At 40.2% G+C, this 19,173-nt stretch overlaps 6 non-coding genes across 6 annotated transcripts; all 6 read right to left on the reverse strand.

Annotated features, from left to right (window-relative positions):
- Window positions 1-4,341: 4,341 nt before the first annotated feature.
- Window positions 4,342-4,423, reverse strand: TRNAL-CAA (transfer RNA leucine (anticodon CAA)). The gene has a single exon. It is a non-coding gene; the product is annotated as a tRNA-Leu (tRNA).
- Window positions 4,424-5,198: 775 nt separating this feature from the next.
- On the reverse strand, window positions 5,199-5,280 carry TRNAS-UGA (transfer RNA serine (anticodon UGA)). Its single transcript has one exon. It is a non-coding gene; the product is annotated as a tRNA-Ser (tRNA).
- A 4,301-nt stretch (window positions 5,281-9,581) lies between these two features.
- On the reverse strand, window positions 9,582-9,663 carry TRNAS-UGA (transfer RNA serine (anticodon UGA)). The gene has a single exon. It is a non-coding gene; the product is annotated as a tRNA-Ser (tRNA).
- A 766-nt stretch (window positions 9,664-10,429) lies between these two features.
- Window positions 10,430-10,511, reverse strand: TRNAS-CGA (transfer RNA serine (anticodon CGA)). The gene has a single exon. It is a non-coding gene; the product is annotated as a tRNA-Ser (tRNA).
- A 6,296-nt stretch (window positions 10,512-16,807) lies between these two features.
- TRNAS-UGA (transfer RNA serine (anticodon UGA)) lies at window positions 16,808-16,889 on the reverse strand. The gene has a single exon. It is a non-coding gene; the product is annotated as a tRNA-Ser (tRNA).
- A 1,596-nt stretch (window positions 16,890-18,485) lies between these two features.
- On the reverse strand, window positions 18,486-18,567 carry TRNAS-CGA (transfer RNA serine (anticodon CGA)). The gene has a single exon. It is a non-coding gene; the product is annotated as a tRNA-Ser (tRNA).
- Window positions 18,568-19,173: the final 606 nt, after the last annotated feature.

The raw sequence follows: 19,173 nt of genomic DNA on the forward strand, positions 1-19,173 counted from the left end.
GTACTCTTCAGTATTTGGTGCACTGGCGGGGGTATGGTCCAGAGGAGAGGTCTTGGGTTCCAGCCTCAGACATACATGCGGATCGGCTGGTCAGTTCTTTTCACCGTCGTCATCCGGACAAGCCGGGTCCTATGAGTCTTGAGGGCCCTGGGGTCCCTCGTAGAAGACGGGGTACTGTCATGTCGGACGCTGTTCACACCACAGCATCCGGCAGGCAGAGGTAGTTCCACCTCCAGCCACTATAGCCTCAGTGGCGCCGGCCTGATCTTCAGGCTCTCGGGGGTTAATCCTGCTGGAGACCAGGTTGGATGGTTAGTCACGCCCACGGTCTTTAAATAGTCATGCTGGCCTATGGGCGTCGCCGATTATAGCTTGTGTTTCATACCAAGTGGTTCCGGTCTGGAGTGGAGGTGTTCAAGAGAGAGAGATTCATATCTGGTGTCGTATGATCCGTCGTTATCCTTTCTCCTTCCCATATTTGTGTTTAGTTGTGCCCTGTTCACATTACTGTTTATTCCTGTGTGTGTGCGGCGCAGTGCAGTTTAAGTTCTCCCTGTCTGTCATTATTTGTGTGGGAGCTTTGGTGGTGACTTCTCACTGGGTGGAGGGTGGAGGGTTAAGTGCAGGGCTGAGCAGGAGATAAGGAAAGGTCGGAGGCTCAGGCATTTGCACCTTCAGCAAAAACCCTGGGTTGAGGGTCAGACAGGGTTTCCCCTAGTAAAGGGACACCACAGGGGCCCCGGGTCTTTCAGCCTTAGTTGAACTAAGCCCCCGTGACACCTTTACATTATACGAAGCCACTGTCATAGTGGCGAAGTTCACCTTATCACCCATAGTTTGGTAAAGGAAGTAATAACAAAGATTCCTCTGTCATCAAACCACCGAAATTAAAAAAAAATAAAGAGATAAAAAAAATAACAAAAACCCTAAAAATTATTAAGATAAAACAAGAGAAATATAACAAGAACCAACTACCTGCCTGTAGCAGAGGTAGGGGGTCAAACATACCTCCCATAACAGAGCAGGAAATAACATTTCTGACACACAAGTGGCACATGTTAACTTATACGGCAATTGAATGATATCAACACATGAGTAAATGTCAAACTTAGCAAGCTAAAATAAGATAGAACATGTCCGAATGGATCGAGGGGTCCGGCTCCAGTATTGGAAAAATGCAACCGAGAGAAGCACAAGAAAGCTCAGGGGGGTATCTCCTTTTCCATTCCAGATTTCCCTCTTTTAGGAGTCGAGCGTTTCTTTCCTAGGACCCAGTCACCCTGCCCTCCAGTAAAAGCATGGACAGGGAGAGGTGTGCGATGATCCATGTCCAGAGGTAGCCAGGAAGGAATATCCATAGGGGCAATGCCAAAAGCGTCCCATATTTTGGGTAAATCTTCAGGGGTCCGAACCATTATTTGCCTACCATCTCCTTGTATAGATATACCAAACGGAAACAGCCATTTATATAAGATTTTACATGAGCGCAACACCTCCAGGAGGGGCCTTAGGACTCTTCTTTTTGCAAGGGTTGACGGTGCAACGTCCTGATAAAGATGAATAGCAGATCCCTCATAAGAAAGATTTTTAATGTCTCTTGAGGCAGACAAAATAGCATTGGTATCCAAATAGCTCAATAGGCCGCAAATCACATCCCTCGGAGGTTCCATTGGCTTCGGCTTTGGTCTAAGTGATCTATGCACCCTCTCTATTATAATTCGATCACATGTTTCTTGTGGGATTAAGAGGGCAAAGATCTCCTTCGTAGATTTTTCTAATATTTCTGTGGAAACACTTTCAGGCAAGCCTTTTATCCGTATGTTCTTCCTGCGACTCCAATTTTCCTGATCCTCGAGAGCCAGAAAAGAGTTGTTAAGCTGTGTTCTGTGGTAGTCCAGATGCTCTCTCATGGCATTGGAGTGGCTAATGATAGAGGACTGAGAGGACTCCAAAGACTCCACTCTATTACCAATGTGTAGCAAATCCGCTCTCATGCCAGATATCTCATTAACTAATGGTTTTATAGCTTGTGCTAATAATTTTTTAAAAAACGATCTAGAAAGTTTCCCAGAATCTGATTGAGTGACATCGCTGCCTGAAGCATCATCACTGGAGTCTGAGTCCTCGACATGCTCCTCCTCCACAACCTCTGCAGGGAGCCTTTTAGCATTAGGCTTAGACGAAGCAGATTTATTTTTCAAAAATTTATCCATTTCACCCTGTTTGCTTCTATACGCCTGTGCAGCCAACGGTTTTGCACGCTCTTTGTTAGTTTTGACCATTTTGCTTAATTAAAGCGCGCCTTTAATTTACCACCCGTGCGTCCAGAAAAGTCTAGTAGTGCATTTTTCTATATGAAAATAGCCCCATGCAACTTGGAGGGCGAGGGGTTAATATATGGAAACATCCGTGGGGATCTGCTGGAGCCGGTAGGGACAGGGTAACGTCAAATCCCCACCACGGCGCTGCAGAAAAGACACAATGTCCTCCTCACCAATGTCGCATAAATCTGTAGACAGCAGCACCTCTATGTGGGGAGAGCGATATCCCCCGATCCAAAAACAACTCAGACCCTGGGAAATGTCTCAGTAAAAATAGGGGGCCGTCAACACCTCGTCTGGCCCAGAGCCAGCACCCTCCTCCACCGCACATAACGATAGTGCTCCCCGCAGGCCCCAGAGACAGATCACCGGGGGTTCCCTCTCACCGCCGTTTGCTCTAACGGGCGAGACCGCTCCTTGTTCCGCGGTCTCACGCCTCTATCGAGGGCCTCCTGCAGTCCGGTTTCCAGGCCTTGTGCTCAGGGGGATGTAAAGATGGCGCCCATCTCTCTCCAGCGCTGCAGCACCCTCCACGAGGCCGCTCTGCGCTCCGGTGTCACGGCGGAGAGCAGCAGCCCCTCTCTTCTCCCTACCACCCCTCACCTTCTTCTCCAAGCCCGGGGCACACTAAAATTAGTTTTAGCCACTTTCGTCCGGGCCAAATAAGGTAGTTTTGTGGCTGGAAGCGGGAGCTGCCATAAGACACGTCCTCCCTGTGTGAGATCCAGGCCACGCCCCCAGCTTTTACTATATTTTCTTTTCACTAATCTTTCATGTGCAAAATCCAATCTTTTCAAAGGTAAAACAAGAAACTGTGAACACGATTTCATCCAACATGAAGATTTCAAGTCCATCGTCTTAAAAATGCAGCCATCAAAATATATGGCATTGCTGATGGTTCTCAGTTGTCTTTTTGGAACAAGTTTAAATACTTTAATTGACATTTTATTGCTGAAAGAAATTTGGTGTAGAGGATTTCCAGCTATCAATACATAGATTTCTATTATCTGCAAATGATGTCATCAATATCATGGGAAACATCTAGTAATATTTCTTTAAGTTTTCATAATCGTTAATTTCATTCTTGAGACAGATTTCGACTCAAACATATTTAGTTGTCCCATTTTCAAATGTCTTGGCCCATTTTAATAACATACTGTATATATTATTTTACTCTTTTCGAGAAGGTCCAAAGTTTTGACCAAGTAAAACACTACACTGTGAACAGGTTTTGAACCTGTGTGGGGATTTGCGGCCATCACAGCCAATTATAGGCTCACTTTAACAGATGTGTTTGACATGTGAACACAGAAAAGAGCCTGTGAAAAGATTTTGGCCTAAGTTCGCATGAATATCTATTGTAGGATACAGCCATGAGCAAATGAACTTGACTGACTTACTGAAGAGAAAGGAGTGGTCTGAGATTAAAGAGTAGAAGGAGATGAATGGATTGTATATTGAGAAACGCAGAGATTTTGTTGACCACATGTTTCTCATGGTTAAAATTGTCTTTGGTTTCCGCACACTGTCAGGGAATTAATCTGCATTGTTTTATTATTCCCAGCTTTTACTATATTTTCTTTTCACTAATCTTTCATGTGCAAAATCCAATCTTTTCAAAGGTAAAACAATAAACTGTGAACACGATTTCATCCAACATGAAGATTTCAAGTCCATCGTCTTAAAAATGCAGCCATCAAAATATATGACATTGCTGATGGTTCTCAGTTGTCTTTTTGGAACCAGTTTAAATACTTTCATTGACTTTTTATTGCTGAAAGAAATTTGGTGTAGAGGATTTCCAGTTATCAAAACATAGATTTCGATTATCTGCAAATGATGTCATCAATATCATGGGAAACATAGAGTAATATTTCTTGAAGTTTTCATACTGCTTTATTCCATTCTTGAGGCAGATTTTGTCCCATTTTCATATCACTTTGCCCGTTTTAATAATATACTGTATATATTATTTTACTCTTTTCGAGAAGGTCCAAAGTTTTGACCAAGTAATACACTGCGCTGTGAACAGGATTTGAAGCTGTGCAGGGATACCCCATTGGATTTTGAGTCCAACGCCTTAACCACTCGGCCATCACAGCCAACTGTTGACTAATCTATCAGATGTTTTTGCCATGTGAGCACAGAGGGAGAGCCTGTGAGAAGATTTTGGCCTAAGTTCGCATGAATATCTATTGTAGGATACAGCCATGAGCAAGAGAACTTGACTGACTTACTGAAGAGAAAGGAGTGGTCTGAGATCAAAGAGTAGAAGGAGATGAATGGATTGTATATTGAGAAACGCAGAGATTTTGTTGACCACATGTTTCTCATGGTTAAAATTGTCTTTGGTTTCCGCACACTGTCAGGGAATTAATCTGCATTGTTTTATTATTCCCAGCTTCTGCTATATTTTCTTTTCACTAATCTTTCATGTGCAAAATCCAATCTTTTCAAAGGTAAAACAATAAACTGTGAACACGATTTCATTCAACATGAAGATTTCAAGTCCATCGTCTTAAAAATGCAGCCATCAAAATATATGGCATTGCTGATGGTTCTCAGTTGTGTTTTTGGAACCAGTTTAAATACTTTCATTGACTTTTTATTGCTGAAAGAAATTTGGTGTAGAGGATTTCCAGCAACCAATACATAGATTTCTATTATGGGCAAATGATGTCATCAATATCATGCGAAAAATGGAGTAACATTTCTTGAAGTTTTCATACTGCTTAATTTCATTCTTGAGGCAGATTTTGAGTCAAACATGTTGGAGTTGTCCCATTTTCATATCATTTGGCCCGTTTTAATAATATACTGTATATATTATTTTACTCTTTTCGAGAAGGTCCAAAGTTTTGACCAAGTAAAACACTGCGCTGTGAACAGGATTTTAACCTGTGCGGGGATACCCCATTGGATTTCAAGTCCAACGCCTTAACCACTCGGCCATCACAGCCAACTGTTGAATAATCTATCAGATGTTTTTGCCATGTGAGCACAGAGGGAAAGCCTGTGAGAAGATTTTGGACTAAGTTCACCTGAAACTCTACTGAACTACACAGCCATGAGCATGAAAACTAGACTGACTTACTGAAGAGAAAGAAGTGGTCAGAGATCAAAGAGTAGAAGGAGATAAATGGATTGTATATTAAGAAACGCAGTGATTTTGTTGACCACATGTTTCTCATGCATAAAATTGTGGTTGGACACCGCGCACTGCCAGGGAATTAATCTGCATTTTTTTATTATTCCGAACTTTTACTATATTTTCTTTTCACTAATCTTTCATAAGCAAAATCCAATCTTTTCAAAACTAATACAATAAACTGAACATGATTTCATCCAACAAGAAGATTTCAAGTCCATCGTCTTAAAAATGCAGCCATCAAAATATATGGCATTGCTGATGGTTCTCAGTTGTCTTTTTGGAACCAGTTTAAATACTTTAATTGACATTTTATTGCTGAAAGAAATTTGGTGTAGAGGATTTCCAGCTATCAATACATAGATTTCTATTATCTGCAAATGATGTCATCAATATCATGGGAAACATCTAGTAATATTTCTTTAAGTTTTCATACTTGTTAATTTCATTCTTGAGACAGATTTCGACTCAAATATATTTAGTAGTCCCATTTTCATATGTCTTGTCCCATTTTAATAATATACTGTATATATTATTTTTCTCTTTTCGAGAAAGTCCAAAGTTTTGACCAAGTAAAACACTGCACTGTGAACAGGATTTGAACCTGTGTGGGGATTTGCGGCCATCACAGCCAATTATAGGCTCACTTTATCAGATGTGTTTGCCATGTGAACACAGAGAACAGCCTGTGAAAAGATTTTGGCCTAAATTCGCATGAATATCTATTGTAGGATACAGCCATGAGCAAGAGAACTTGACTGACTTACTGAAGAGAAAGGAGTGGTCTGAGATTAACACTAGAACTACTGTACTCGTGACACCTACTAGAACTACTGAATGTAGTCATTTTGACTACTGACTTGTTTTCGTTATTAGAGTTTCATTTGTGGTTATTTATTAATTATATTTTTTTAATGTATTATTATTGTGAGATCCAACAGTAATGCTTTGGAATGTTTTTTTTATTTTTTTTTTTTCATATTTTTCTACAGGAAATAACAAAAGTAAAGTAAGCAAAACAATAATAGACGTTTTTAAATAATTTATTATTAAAGTGCACACATATAAACAACAACTCAAGAACAACAAGCAGAGAAAATGTAAGTGAAGGAGAAGAAAAATGAAAATATGGCGCAGAATCTCAATAAAAACGACCAACCGTTATTATGAAGTACAACCGGTAACTTTCTAAACATTTGTTGATTCGCATTTCAGGCATCGTCTTTCAATTACAGCGGTACATTGCCCACACAAAGACTTATGGCAAGTCATACAATTTCCAACAGATCGATTTATTTTTGCATTTTGCTTTTATCTGGCAAAATTTTTTTTGAGACATCACATCTGAAGATGTAGCAACTTGAGACATGCCACCCTTTCCCCTAGATACAACATACGGACCACTCAACTCTGTGACAAGCTTTTGCAAAAATGCCTTTCGTGACATTTGTCATGTGGTCATCTTCTTGTATAATATCCAAGCATTTATACCCGCTAAGTCTAAGGTATTTTCAAATGCGTGAACAGGCCGTCTCCTAGTACCTGTTCTTGTGCTGTATTTGCGTGCCATCTGATCTACTACATCTACTCCATATTTTGTTTCATTATAAAACTTTACAGTTTCTGGAGATTTTTTGGAGATTCAGAAGCAACAAGAACATCGGGATGGACGGAACTCAGAATTATCACATTTTTGGTTGGCTTACCTTGATACACGTTAAGTGTAAAATTATCCTCATTTTTATAGACTTTAGTGCTGTACAACTTTTCTTTCATTGTTTTTATTTCTTTAGGCACTTCTCGTCTTATCTTATTTAGCGTTCCCACGATAGTCGTTCCCTGGCTTTTTAGCTGTTTGGCAAGTTTTACTGATGTAAAATAATTATCGGTGGTTACATTTCGACCTTTTTTCAAAAACGGCTGCAATAGTTTCATGACTACGTGGTCAGCTAAACGGTCATCAGCACGGCGTGAATCATCTTTACCCAGATAAGGGAAGCCATTTACAACATATTTACTATCCTTATCTACAGCTAGCCAAAATTTATGGCCATATTTATCTGGCTTGGAAGGTGTATACTGTGTGAAAGGACACCTGGTTTTGCTTGGAAAAGTTGTTCATCAACCGTAATGTATGGGCCAGGTTTGTAACAAGAAATGCAATTGGCAATAAACCTGTCCCACACAATAGAAAAGAGAGCAAATTTGCCGGTTTGCAGTCTCTGCGATCGATTGGACTTCTCATCAAATCTGAGGTAATGCATAATTTCTACAAAACGGTCCCTAGACATTATCGCTTTGCATAACGGTATTCCCCAGTCATAATCTAACCAGGTAACACGATGAAAATGTGAAAAGTTGACATCTGAATTGAATTAAATCTATATGAACATCAGGGTAAATAAGATACAGTGAAAAAATTATGCACAAAACTTTACAGCAACTTTTAGTGACAAAAGGACAGCAAAATATAGCAGGTAGTCAAAAAGACTACCTTTTAGTAGTTATAGGTGAATGTTGAAATAAATGGGCAATTTTTGCACCTAAATTATTTATTGCCACAAAATCTTTTTTAACATCCTATTTGAGGAAAAGTCACCGAGTCTCAAGCCGGAATTCCAAAAAATGTAGTCACAGAGGAGAAATACATAGTGCGAAGTAGTCAAAATGACTACCTCAGTAGTTCTAGTGTTAAAGAGTAGAAGGAGATGAATGGATTGTATATTGAGAAACGCAGAGATTTTGTTGACCACATGTTTCTAATGGTTAAAATTGTCTTTGGTTTCCGCACACTGTCAAAAACAATCTGCATTGTTTTATTATTCCCAGCTTTTACTACATTTTCTTTTCACTAATCTTTCATGTGCAAAATCCAATCTTTCAAAGGTAAAACAATAAACTGTGAACACGATTTCATCCAACATGAAGATTTCAAGTCCATCGTCTTAAAAATGCAGCCACCAAAATATGTGACATTGCTGATGGTTCTCAGTTGTCTTTTTGGAACCAGTTTAAATACTTTAATTGACATTTTATTGCTGAAAGAAATTTGGTGTAGAGGATTTCCAGCTATCAATACATAGATTTCTATTATCTGCAAATGATGTCATCAATATCATGGGAAACATCTAGTAATATTTTTTTAAGTTTTCATACTTGTTAATTTCAATCTTGAGACAGATTTCGACTCAAACATATTTAGTTGTCCCATTTTCATATGTCTTGGCCCATTTTAATAATATACTGTATATATTATTTTACTCTTTTCGAGAAGGTCCAAAGTTTTGACCAAGTAAAACACTGCACTGTGAACAGGTTTTGAACCTGTGTGGAGATTTGCGGCCATCACAGCCAATTATAGGCTCACTTTATCAGATGTGTTTGCCATGTGAACACAGAGAACAGCCTGTGAGAAGATTTTGGCCTAAGTTCGCATTAATATCTATTGTAGGATACAGCCATGAGCAAGAGAACTTGACTGACTTACTGAAGAGAAAGGAGTGGTCTGAGATCAAAGAATAGAAGGAGATGAATGGATTGTATATTGAGAAACACAGAGATTTTGTTGACCACATGTTTCTCATGGTTAAAATTGTCTTTGGTTTCCGCACACTGTCAGGGAATTAATCTGCATTGTTTTATTATTCCCAGCTTCTGCTATATTTTCTTTTCACTAATCTTTCATGTGCAAAATCCAATCTTTTCAAAGGTAAAACAATAAACTGTGAACACGATTTCATTCAACATGAAGATTTCAAGTCCATCGTCTTAAAAATGCAGCCATCAAAATATATGGCATTGCTGATGGTTCTCAGTTGTGTTTTTGGAACCAGTTTAAATACTTTAATTGACTTTTTACTGCTGAAAGAAATTTGGTGTAGAGGATTTCCAGCAACCAATACGGGCAAATGATGTCATCAATATCATGCGAAACATGTAGTAACATTTCTTGAAGTTTTCATACTGCTTAATTTCATTCTTGAGGCAGATTTTGAGTCAAACATGTTGGAGTTGTCCCATTTTCATATCACTTGGCCCGTTTTAATAATATACTGTATATATTATTTTACTCTTTTCGAGAAGGTCCAAAGTTTTGACCAAGTAAAACACTGCGCTGTGAACAGGATTTGAACCTGTGCGGGGATACCCCATTGGATTTCAAGTCCAACGCCTTAACCACTCGGCCATCACAGCCAACTGTTGAATAATCTATCAGATGTTTTTGCCATGTGAGCACAGAGGGAAAGCCTGTGAGAAGATTTTGGTCTAAGTTCACCTGAATCTCTACTGAACTACACAGCCATGAGCATGAAAACTAGACTGACTTACTGAAGAGAAAGAAGTGGTCTGAGATCAAAGAGTAGAAGGAGATAAATGGATTGTATATTAAGAAACGCAGTGATTTTGTTGACCACATGTTTCTCATGCTTAAAATTGTGGTTGGACACCGCGCACTGCCAGGGAATTAATCTGCATTTTTTTATTATTCCCAACTTTTACTATATTTTCTTTTCACTAATCTTTCATAAGCAAAATCCAATCTTTTCAAAACTAATACGATAAACTGAACATGATTTCATCCAACATGAAGATTTCAAGTCCATCGTCTTAAAAATGCAGCCATCAAAATATATGGCATTGCTGATGGTTCTCAGTTGTCTTTTTGGAACCAGTTTAAATACTTTCATTGACTTTTTATTGCTGAAAGAAATTTGGTGTAGAGGATTTCCAGTTATCAAAACATAGATTTCTATTATCTGCAAATGATGTCATCAATATCATGGGAAACATTGAGTAATATTTCTTGAAGTTTTCATACTGCTTTATTTCATTCTTGAGGCAGAGTTTGAGTCAAACATGTTGAAGTTGTCCCATTTTCATATCACTTTGCCCGTTTTAATAATATACATCATTTTACTCTTTTCGAGAAGGTCCAAAGTTTTGACCAAGTAAAACACTGTGCTGTGAACAGGATTTGAACCTGTGCGGGGATACCCCATTGGATTTCGAGTCAAACGCCTTAACCACTTGGCCATCACAGCCAACTTTTGACTAATCTATCAGATGTTTTTGGCATGTGAGCACAGAGGGAGAGCCTGTGAGAAGATTTTGGTCTAAGTTCACCTGAATCTCTACTGAACTACAAAGCCATGAGCATGAAAACTAGACTGACTTACTGAAGAGAAAGAAGTGGTCTGAGATCAAAGAGTAGAAGGAGATAAATGGATTGTATATTAAGAAACGCAGGGATTTTGTTGACCACATGTTTCTCATGCTTAAAATTGTGGTAGGACACCGCGCACTGCCAGGGAATTAACCTGCATTTTTTTTTTTATTCCCAACTTTTACTATATTTTCTTTTCACTAATCTTTCATAAGCAAAATCCAATCTTTTCAAAACTAATACAATAAACTGAACATGATTTCATCCAACAAGAAGATTTCAAGTCCATCGTCTTAAAAATGCAGCCATCAAAATATATGGCATTGCTGATGGTTCTCAGTTGTCTTTTTGGAACCAGTTTAAATACTTTAATTGACATTTTATTGCTGAAAGAAATTTGGTGTAGAGGATTTCCAGCTATCAATACATAGATTTCTATTATCTGCAAATGATGTCATCAATATCATGGGAAACATCTAGTAATATTTCTTTAAGTTTTCATACTTGTTAATTTCATTCTTGAGACAGATTTCGACTCAAATATATTTAGTAGTCCCATTTTCATATGTCTTGTCCCATTTTAATAATATACTGTATATATTATTTTACTCTTTTCGAGAAAGTCCAAAGTTTTGACCAAGTAAAACACTGCACTGTGAACAGGATTTGAACCTGTGTGGGGATTTGCGGCCATCACAGCCAATTATAGGCTCACTTTATCAGATGTGTTTGCCATGTGAACACAGAGAACAGCCTGTGAAAAGATTTTGGCCTAAATTCGCATGAATATCTATTGTAGGATACAGCCATGAGCAAGAGAACTTGACTGACTTACTGAAGAGAAAGGAGTGGTCTGAGATTAACACTAGAACTACTGTACTCGTGACACCTACTAGAACTACTGAATGTAGTCATTTTGACTACTGACTTGTTTTCGTTATTAGAGTTTCATTTGTGGTTATTTATTAATTATATTTTTTTAATGTATTATTATTGTGAGATCCAACAGTAATGCTTTGGAATGTTTTTTTTATTTTTTTTTTTCATATTTTTCTACAGGAAATAACAAAAGTAAACTAAGCAAAACAATAATAGATGTTTTAAAATAATTTATTATTAAAGTGCACACATATAAACAACAACTCAAGAACAACAAGCAGAGAAAATGTAAGTGAAGGAGAAGAAAAATGAAAATATGGCGCAGAATCTCAATAAAAACGACCAACCGTTATTATGAAGTACAACCGGTAACTTTCTAAACATTTGTTGATTCGCATTTCAGGCATCGTCTTTCAATTACAGCGGTACATTGCCCACACAAAGACTTATGGCAAGTCATACAATTTCCAACAGATCGATTTATTTTTGCATTTTGCTTTTATCTGGCAAAATTTTTTTTGAGACATCACATCTGAAGATGTAGCAACTTGAGACATGCCACCCTTTCCCCTAGATACAACATACGGACCACTCAACTCTGTGACAAGCTTTTGCAAAAATGCCTTGCGTGACATTTGTCAGGTGGTCATCTTCTTGTATAATATCCAAGCATTTATACCCGCTAAGTCTAAGGTATTTTCAAATGCGTGAACAGGCCGTCTCCTAGTACCTGTTCTTGTGCTGTATTTGCGTGCCATCTGATCTACTATGTCACGTCCGCCATGTCTGCCACGTCTGTTTGTCTCAAGAACTCCTGGAGCGATGTGCATGCGCATGTTTTGTCTGCTGTCCTGCATGTTCGCTAGAGCTGTGTGCAGACTCACCTCATGTCTGAGCTGCAGGATCCCTGCGTTTCTGCTCTGCCTTCTGTGATCTTCTCGTCATGTCTGGAGTCCTTGATCATGTGATGTTTCTTAAGATCCTGCACTGTCTGGTTCTGCAATCATCTCGTCATGTCTAGAATCCCGGATCATTTGTTCTTCCTAGGATACTGCACTGGTTGGTTCGGTGATCATCTCGTCATGTCTGAAACCCTGATCATGTGACGTTTCCTAAGATCCTGCACTGTCTGGTTCTGCTATCATCTCGTCATGTCTAGAATCCCGGAAGTTCTCCCCTGGTCCTGACCTGGAGGAGGAGGTGCTATGCCCTATATCAGGCCGCCTCTTCCTATGCTCAGGGCCTGATTATTGTGTTGCTTCCCTGCAAGGCTCTGGGTCTGTGGGGTTGCTCCCTCTATTCTGTGCCCTTGCACTTTGCTCTGTAGTGCGTCTCTGCACACGCTCCGTGCTCGTATTCCGCCTCTTGTCTTGTGCCATGTCTTGTGTTGTCTCTCGTGCCATGTTTGTCTTTGCCTTGCTTTGCCTTGTAGTCCTTCTGCTGTTCTTTGTCTTAGTCTGTTTTGCTATGTCTTGCCTTAGCTATGCTTTGACTTGTAGTCCTTCCTGTGTTCTCTGCCTCGCCTGTTTTGCTATGTCTTGCTTTTGCTATGCTTTGACTTGTAGTCCTCCCTGTGTTCTCTGCCTTGCTATTCCTTGCTTGGTGTTCCTCCCTATGGTCTCAGTCTTTGCTTGCTCTGCCTCGCTCTCTCCTATGGTGCTCTGTAGTGCTCCCTGGCACACGCACCATTTCTCCTCTCCTTAGTGCTCGTTTCTTTGTCTAGTCCCAAGGTCTTCCCTTGGCTCGGCTCTGGGCTTCTGCCTACGCTCCGCTGCTAGACTCTGTCCTCTCTCTGACCTGGCTCTGTTTCTGCCTGTATTCCTTGCCTTGTTCCCTGCCTTGTCCTTGCATTGAACCCCGGCGTGGGTTCCCCTTGGCCGTCTCCTGTGCTGTGGTAAGTGCCACGTGTTTGTGTACAGCCGTGTGTACTGGCCAGTGTGGCGTGCCCCCTGCGTGGCTCCTAGCACACAGCCCTTCCTTGTGCCCTGGCGTGGCTCCTAGCATGCACCCTGCCTTGAACCCTGGTGTGGCTCCTAGCACGCACCCTGCCCTGAACCTGGCGTGGCTCCTAGCACGAAGGTTCCTTTGCCCCCTCCTGTGCCTTAGTCGTGCCTCGTGCTGGCGTTACAGCCGTGTGCATTGGCCAGTGAGGTGTGCGTCCCTGCGTAGCTCCTAGCACGCAGCCCTGCTCTGAACCCTGGCGTGTCTCTACACGCACCCTGTCTTGTGCCTTGGCGTGTCTCTACACGCACTCTGTCTTGTGCCTTGGCGTGTCTCTACACGCACTCTGTCTTGTGCCTTGGCGTGTCTCTACACGCACTCTGTCTTGTGCCTTGGCGTGTCTCTACACGCACTCTGTCTTGTACCTTGGCGTGTCTCTACACGCACTCTGTCTTGTGCCTTGGCGTGTCTCTACACTCACTCTGTCTTGTGCCTTGGCGTGTCTCTACACGCACTCTGTCTTGTGCCTTGGCGTGTCTCTACACGCACTCTGTCTTGTGCCTTGGCGTGTCTCTACACGCACTCTGTCTTGTGCCTTGGCGTGTCTCTACACGCACTCTGTCTTGTGCCTTGGCATGTCTCTACACGCACTCTGTCTTGTGCCTTGGCGTGTCTCTACATGCACTCTGTCTTGTACCTTGGCGTGTCTCTACACGCACTCTGTCTTGTACCTTGGCGTGTCTCTACACGCACTCTGTCTTGTACCTTGAGCCTTGGCGTGTCTCTACACGCACTCTGTCTTATACCTTGTACCTTGGCGTGTCTCTACATGCACTGTCTTATTCTATGCTTTGGCGTGGCTACACACGCACCCTGTCTCGTTTGCGAACCTTGGCGTGTCCCCTACACACGCACCTCGCTTTGAACCCTGGCGTGTCCCCTACACACGCACCTTGCCTTGCACCTAGTCTTGAACCCTGGTGTGTCCCCTACACACGCACCTAGCCTTGGACCCTGGCGTGTCCCCTACACACGCACCTAGCCTTGGACCTTGGCGTGTTCCCTAAACACGCACCCTGCTTGGATATCTGTCGTGCCTCCTTGCCTGAACCCTGGTTTGCCTGCCGGATGCCCGGAACCTGCCGACCGTTGCCAGAGGTCCGGAACCAGATGACTACGGCCTGATGTCCGGAGCTGACGTCCGCAGCCTGATCCCTGGACCCTGTCGGTTTGCCAGCAGTCCGGAGTCCGATGCCATCTTGCCATTACCTGTGCCTAGGCGTGCCATCTGGCACGTACCATGTTATGGACCTTGGCGTGCCCACGCGCGCACCTTGCATGTTTTGCTTGTTTTCTCTGTATGTGATCTTGTGTTATTCTAATGAAGATACCTTGCACCTACGTCTAGTCTCGTCTTGCTTCCTGCTTGTCCTTGTCGTCAGACACTCGTCTAGTGTCCCCTGAGCCGGCCGTCTGGTCCCAGCAGTCGTGGTGGCTCACCCCCTTGGTCTTGGCCCTGACACTCCCTGTATAGGGGGTGGATTCTCACAAGGTCAGCTCGCCCTCGGTGGGTGGGTGCCACGACCCAGAGGGTCCACTCAAAAAATGGGCTCAGCAGGAGCTGAGTCCGTCACATACTACATCTACTCCATATTTTGTTTCATTATAAAACTTTACAGTTTCTGGAGATTTTTTGGAGATTCAGAAGCAACAAGAACATCGGGATGGACGGAACTCAGAATTATCACATTTTTGGTTGGCTTACCTTGATACACGGTAAGTGTAAAATTATCCTCATTTTTATAGACTTTAGTGCTGTACAACTTTTCTTTCATTGTTTTTATTTCTTTAGGCACTTCTCGTCTTATCTTATTTAGCATTCCCACGATAGTCGTTCCCTGGCTTTTTAGCTGTTTGGCAAGTTTTACTGATGTAAAATAATTATCGGTGGTTACATTTCGACCTTTTTTCAAAAACGGCTGCAATAGTTTCATGACTACGTGGTCAGCTAAACGGTCATCAGCACGGCGTGAATCATCTTTACCCAGATAAGGGAAGCCATTTACAACATATTTACTATCCTTATCTACAGCTAGCCAAAATTTATGGCCATATTTATCTGGCTTGGAAGGTGTATACTGTGTGAAAGGACACCTGGTTTTGCTTGGAAAAGTTGTTCATCAACCGTAATGTATGGGCCAGGTTTGTAACAAGCAATGCAATTGCCAATAAACCTGTCCCACACAATAGAAAAGAGAGCAAATTTGCCGGTTTGCAGTCTCTGCGATCGATTGGACTTCTCATCAAATCTGAGGTAATGCATAATTTCTACAAAACGGTCCCTAGACATTATCGCTTTGCATAACGGTATTCCCCAGTCATAATCTAACCAGGTAACACGATGAAAATGTGAAAAGTTGACATCTGAATTGAACTAAATCTATATGAACATCAGGGTAAATAAGATACAGTGAAAAAATTATGAACAAAACTTTACAGCAACTTTTAGTGACAAAAGGACAGCAAAATATAGCAGGTAGTCAAAAAGACTACCTTTTAGTAGTTATAGGTGAATGTTGAAATAAATGGGCAATTTTTGCACCTAAATTATTTATTGCCACAAAATCTTTTTTAACATCCTATTTGAGGAAAAGTCACCGAGTCTCAAGCCGGAATTCCAAAAAATGTAGTCACAGAGGAGAAATACATAGTGCGAAGTAGTCAAAATGACTACCTCAGTAGTTCTAGTGTTAAAGAGTAGAAGGAGATGAATGGATTGTATATTGAGAAACGCAGAGATTTTGTTGACCACGTGTTTCTAATGGTTAAAATTGTCTTTGGTTTCCGCACACTGTCAGGGAATTAATCTGCATTGTTTTATTATTCCCAGCTTTTACTACATTTTCTTTTCACTAATCTTTCATGTGCAAAATCCAATCTTTTCAAAGGTAAAACAATAAACTGTGAACACGATTTCATCCAACATGAAGATTTCAAGTCCATCGTCTTAAAAATGCAGCCATCAAAATATATGGCATTGCTGATGGTTCTCAGTTGTCTTTTTGGAACCAGTTTAAATACTTTCATTGACTTTTTATTGCTGAAAGAAATTTGGTGTAGAGGATTTCCAGCAACCAATACATAGATTTCTATTATCTGCAAATGATGTCATCAATATCATGGGGAACATCGAGTAATATTTCTTGAAGTTTTCATACTGCTTAATTTCATTCTTGAGGCAAACATGTTGGAGTTGTCCCATTTTCATATCACTAGGCGCGTTTTAATAATATACTGTATATATTATTTTACTCTTTTCCAGAAGGTCCAAAGTTTTGACCAAGTAAAACACTGAGCTGTGAACAGGATTTGAACCTGTGCGGGGATACCCCATTGGATTTCAAGTCCAACGCCTTAACCAGTCGGCCATCACAGCCAACTGTTGAATAATCTATCAGATGTTTTTGCCATGTGAGCACAGAGGGAAAGCCTGTGAGAAGATTTTGGTCTAAGTTCACCTGAATCTCTACTGAACTACACAGCCATGAGCATGAAAACTAGGCTGACTTACTGAAGAGAAAGAAGTGGTCTGAGATCAAAGAGTAGAAGGAGATAAATGGATTGTATATTAAGAAACGCAGTGATTTTGTTGACCACATGTTTCTCATGCTTAAAATTGTGGTTGGACACCGCGCACTGCCAGGGAATTAATCTGCATTTTTTTTATTATTCCCAACTTTTACTATATTTTCTTTTCACTAATCTTTCATAAGCAAAATCCAATCTTTTCAAAACTAATACAATAAACTGAACATGATTTCATCCAACATGAAGATTTCAAGTCCATCGTCTTAAAAATGCAGCCATCAAAATATATGGCATTGCTAATGGTTCTCAGTTGTCTTTTTGGAACCAGTTTAAATGCTTTAATTGACATTTTATTGCTGAAAGAAATTTGGTGTAGAGGATTTCCAGCTATCAATACATAGATTTCTATTATCTGCAAATGATGTCATCAATATCATGGGAAACATCTAGTAATATTTCTTTAAGTTTTCATACTTGTTGATTTCATTCTTGAGACAGATTTCGACTCAAATATATTTAGATATCCCATTTTCATATGTCTTGGCCCATTTTAATAATATACTGTATATATTATTTTACTCTTTTCGAGAAGGTCCAAAGATTTGACCAAGTAAAATACTGCACTGTGAACAGGATTTGAACCTGTGTGGGGATTTGCGGCCATCACAGCCAATTATAGGCTCACCTTTTCAGATGTGTTTGCCATGTGAACACAGAGAACAGCCTGTGAAAAGATTTTGACCTAAATTCGCATGAATATCTATTGTAGGATACAGCCATGAGCAAGAGAACTTGACTGACTTACTGAAAGGAAAGGAGTGGTCTGAGATTAAAGAGTAGAAAGAGATGAATGGATTGTATATTGAGAAACGCAGAGATTTTGTTGACCACGTGTTTCTCATGGTTAAAATTGTCTTTGGTTTCCGCACACTGTCAGGGAATTAATCTGTATTGTTTTATTATTCCCAGCTTTTACTATATTTTCTTTTCACTAATCTTTCATGTGCAAAATCCAATCTTTTCAAAGGTAAAACAATAAACTGTGAACACGATTTCATCCAACATGAAGATTTCAAGTCCATCGTCTTAAAAATGCAGCCATCAAAATATATGGCATTGCTGATGATTCTCAGTTGTCTTTTTGGAACCAGTTTAAATACTTTAATTGACTTTTTATTGCTGAAAGAAATTTGGTGTAGAGGATTTCCAGCAACCAATACATAGATTTCTATTATCTGCAAATGATTTCATCAATATCATGGGAAACATCGAGTAATATTTCTTGGCGTTTTACTACTGCTAAATCTCATTCTTGAGGCAGGTTTCGAGTCAAACATGTTAAGTTGTCTCATTTTCATATCACTTGGCCCGTTTTAATAATATACTGTATATATTATTTTACTCTTTTCGAGAAGGTCCAAAGTTTTGACCAAGTAAAACACAGCGCTGTGAACAGGATTTGCACCTGTGCGTGGATACCCCATTGGATTTCGAGTCCAACGCCTTAACCACTCAGCCATCACAGCCAACTGTTGAATAATCTATCAGATGTTTTTGCCATGTGAGCACAGAGGGAGAGCCTGTGAGAAGATTTTGGTCTAAGTTCACCTGAATCTCTACTGAACTACAAAGCCATGAGCATGAAAACTAGACTGACTTACTAAAGAGAAAGAAGTGGTCTGAGATCAAAGAGTAGAAGGAGATAAATGGATTGTATATTAAGAAACGCAGTGATTTTGTTGACCACATGTTTCTCATGCTTAAAATTGTGGTTGGACACCGCGCACTGCCAGGGAATTAATCTGCATTTTTTTTATTATTCCCAACTTTTACTATATTTTCTTTTCACTAATCTTTCATAAGCAAAATCCAATCTTTTCAAAACTAATACAATAAACTGAACATGATTTCATCCAACATGAAGATTTCAAGTCCATCGTCTTAAAAATGCAGCCATCAAAATATATGGCATTGCTGATGGTTCTCAGTTGTCTTTTTGGAACCAGTTTAAATACTTTAATTGACATTTTATTGCTGAAAGAAATTTGGTGTAGAGGATTTCAGCTATCAATACATAGATTTCTATTATCTGCAAATGATGTCATCAATATCATGGGAAACATCTAGTAATA

The sequence above is a fragment of the Dendrobates tinctorius genome, unplaced genomic scaffold, assembly GCF_039654945.1.
Source record: "Dendrobates tinctorius isolate UK_male_01 unplaced genomic scaffold, ASM3965494v1 ptg000151l, whole genome shotgun sequence".
NCBI classification, from domain to species: Eukaryota; Metazoa; Chordata; class Amphibia; order Anura; family Dendrobatidae; genus Dendrobates; species Dendrobates tinctorius.